Source organism: Xyrauchen texanus, chromosome 13, assembly GCF_025860055.1.
Source record: "Xyrauchen texanus isolate HMW12.3.18 chromosome 13, RBS_HiC_50CHRs, whole genome shotgun sequence".
In the NCBI taxonomy this organism is placed as follows: domain Eukaryota; kingdom Metazoa; phylum Chordata; class Actinopteri; order Cypriniformes; family Catostomidae; genus Xyrauchen; species Xyrauchen texanus.
In genome coordinates, this window is record NC_068288.1 from 25,885,286 (window position 1) to 25,889,224 (window position 3,939).

A 3,939-nucleotide genomic window follows, 5' to 3' on the forward strand; every position below is an offset into this window, starting at 1 on the left:
GCTCTCTCAATATGCTATCAGCAGCACTAGAGGGAAAGGTGAACACATTTGAATTGATGCAAAAATGTCTGATGGGGGAAGTCTCTTGTCAGTAATTTGGCAGAATGGGGTCAATTTTAGGGTACATGATCTTTAGAAAGCAACATGTCAGTTTCCTGTGTGATAATGTTGTGTCCATTTGTATGTCAGGTACCAGTCTTTGGAATTAAATGCTTTAAACAATAACACTTATTAGTATACCAGTGTGTACAATAAAACCCTCAACAAACAGGGCTAAGTAGATGGTAGAAGCCAATGGTCTCTACGATCAACTTCAGCTTGCAATGCTTTTGGGAAACGAAGCTGAGGCTGATGTTAATACCCTGGCTTGTGGACAAGTTTTACTCTACACAAGCAATAATGAAGAGCAATAACTAGCCAATGAAATATTTATATAGAGCAAAGCAGAACTGAAAAATGTATATATTTTATAGAAGATTCTACTAATTTCCACTTATTTTCCAGGCTTGGTAATCCTGCAAAACTGTTTTAGGACTACCAAAAGTTTTCAAGCATTCTTGTGAAGCCAAGTCTCCTAAACAATCAGACCAGCTTTAAATGTGCTGGCTTATTCAGGCATTACCATATCTCCAGCCTCACCCTGCATGATGCTGATGAGCACAAAATGGAAAATGAAAGCGTAATAATTCTGTGGCAAGTTTTTCGCCTGGACCAAAGGTATTGATTATTTCTATATGGCGAGAGATTTGGAAAATTCATTTAAAGGAGCTGAGCAAAGGATTCATAAATCGGCCACTGCCTCCACCTCTTCTATGCCCATAGAGAGACATTATGTTCTAAATCAGTGTTGCACTTCACAATATATTTTCTTTGGAGCATGAAAATAAATAACATTTAAACAGTTCTGCTTACTGCTGAAGCAAATTTTATCTTCACCAATGCCCTCCGTCTTCGTGAAGTGGCCTGCACACACATCAGCAGATGTTGTAACGGATTTTATGGCAAGTTTTTCATAAGAAAATCCTATATAATGTGAATTTTGTAATGACAAAATGAGAAGGAAGAGTATGGATCAGCAGAATAAAAATTGATCAGGCCACAGATGGGGTTGAGCAGTGGGAGATTTGTAAGACAGCCTTAATAGACTGTATTAAAAAATTCCTTAAAATGTAATAAAACAAATAGGTTTTTGGTTCTGGGCTGCGACGGGGTCACATACCCTGCTAATAACACATCAATCCTGGGCTGTTGAAGGATAAATGGGGTCTGTTTGGGGTACATTGTAGTATTTTTTTTTTTTATGGAAAACACCAGCACAATTAAAGAGCTGCTGTATATTAGAGGGGTTTGTTATATCAGAGATGGTAGAGTGGAGGTGAATTAGCATTGACGAGTCTGCATTTTGGAGATGTATGCATGAAATGAGAGTTAAAGAAGCATTTCAGATACTTAATTTGTGATCATGTACAGTAGCAGTTTACAAAATCTATGACTGATGGTATGATTTATTTGATAAGAGCCATTAAAGTTAAACTACATTCCTATATTTTCAAAATGTTCAATGATGAAACATTATTGGTTGACCACTAATAAAAACAATTATACTTGATCTGACAGGAAAATTTTATATTTGTGAAAATTTGGGATGAACTACCCCATCTCATCTTTTTAAAAAGATTTTCTTGTCAGATCAAGTATAATTGTTTTTATTACTAGTGGTCAACCAATAATATAGTTTTTTTTCCCATGGCTGGTACTGGTATCAAGACAGCAAGCTAGCCAATGGCCATATATGTTACCACACAGTTGAAGTCAGAAGTTTACATACGTAAAGTCCCAGTAATTTGACCGAGCGGACCGAAAGGAATATTCTAGGTTTAATACAAGTTTATCTCTATCAACAGCATTTGTGACATTATGTTGATTACCACAAAAATTAATTTAAATGGAAATGAATGGGACCAACCCCTAAACATTTAAACACTTAATGTTGGAAAAGAACAGCCACAGGAAATAAACAATATGCATGTTAAAATGATTTTAGTGAGATAAAAATGCTTACTAACCTTTTCTGTGTGAAGTTATCTTCATTTTACAACTTTGTTGCCATGACAACACAATGCCATACACAATAAAACGACTGTAAAAACTATGATTTAAACAACTTTACAGCTCAAATAATACGTTTTAACAGAAGATTTAAGTGTTGTTGTAAAATTAAAAGCTTCACATTTCTGCCTTAAAATCCACCAAACATTGGCCCCATTCACTTCCATTGTAAGTGCCTCACTGTAACCTCCAATTTTGATTTTTTTCAAGAAAAGGATGGACGAGTCAGAATCATTTTTTGTGTTAATAAACATTATGCCACAAATGCTGTCGATTAAACTGAACTATTTAATCTAAATATAACCTTAATTTCAAGCATTTCAGTGTGCTTGAAAAACATAACATGAAATACATGCTTAATTTTTTCAATCTTTCAATTCATTAATTCTGCAATAAAGCTAGACTGTAGACACACAATACGCCATTAAACTAGCATGCCCGCTATGCCTTTGTATGTGTATATAATTCTGTGCACAGCTACAAATGGAATAGTTCTCCCTTCAAAGCTGCAGCTCTGTCAGCATGTTTGATATATACTGAACATCCTATCAATCTGAAAGCGGCAAGGTGTCAGAGTAGACTGTAGGTCGCTCTATTGTAGTCAAAATGAGACAGTGCTGCCGACACCTTGTCATCCCATCTCAGACACATTTACATTGAATCCACTCGCTGAAAAGATTTTCCCCCTTTCACCGGGAATCTGACAAAATGTTGATTCTACAATACACGGTGTTTCGCTGCTGCGAAAATAGTGTTCTTACTGCTGGAAATCTGTCCCATTAGGTCTAATGCAAAAATAAATGTATAAATAAATACATATTGAGTGGACTTCAGAATCTAAAATATTTTGTATTCTTACTACGCCATATCGTTTCATTGTTTTAAATATTTCATGTATTTGAACTTTATTCCTAGGTTTAAATTAGATTTTGAAGTTCAGATTTTCATTGCGGACCGTCTTGTTGAACCCCACTGGAGAGTTTCAACAACACAATAGATGCTGAAAAAGTACACACACATCTTAAACTTCAATACAGTTAAGAGAATTAATTGTTGATGTTAATCTATATTTTTACTTTGGCAGCATCTAGATGATCTCTCAATGTTCAACTTGCACTGCAGCAGGTGCCCACTCAGACCTCCCATTTCACCATAAGGTGGATCACGTAACTCTCTCTTTATCACTTCTAAAGACCTCATGAAGGACAAAAGCTTAAGCTGACCTAACAAAACACACCCTTGTCATGTACACTGAGCACTGCTACAGTTGAGAAGAACAAGAACTTAAGTTTGTTCCAAACACTTTAACATTCATTATTTGGTCTGTTCGCCATTGGCTGTAAAGTCTGACTGTAAAGTTCACCAAGTTCAAAAGAGATCAGCAGGCACAGCATTATCTGAAAGCAATCTTATCTTATGGTAATTTAACATTAGCCCTTAAAAATGGTATCATAAACCCCAGCAAAGTGTCTCTTTGCTGTTTGTTTCCTAATCTAATGTAAAACCAAAACATGTTAATTTTCTGCTCATCCTTGCGGTGCGTGTGTGGCACCAGAGCTAGCACTGGCTGTAACACACCAACCCCTTTGTGACCCGATAACATTTATAGATGTAATGGATTTTTTTTAATAGCTGTCATTAACTCACACTAAGAGGGGTAAAAGGGATTACTTGTACTTTTTTTTACAGCATCATCTTCTGATATGTCTCCTTCCATGATTTTCGTTTTACAGCCCATGGAGTCGAAGTATTTTAATGTGTAGCTTTATAATCAGCCTCATGTCTTTAGTCACATAAAAGATAAATCCATTGTATTTAATTAATCTTTTA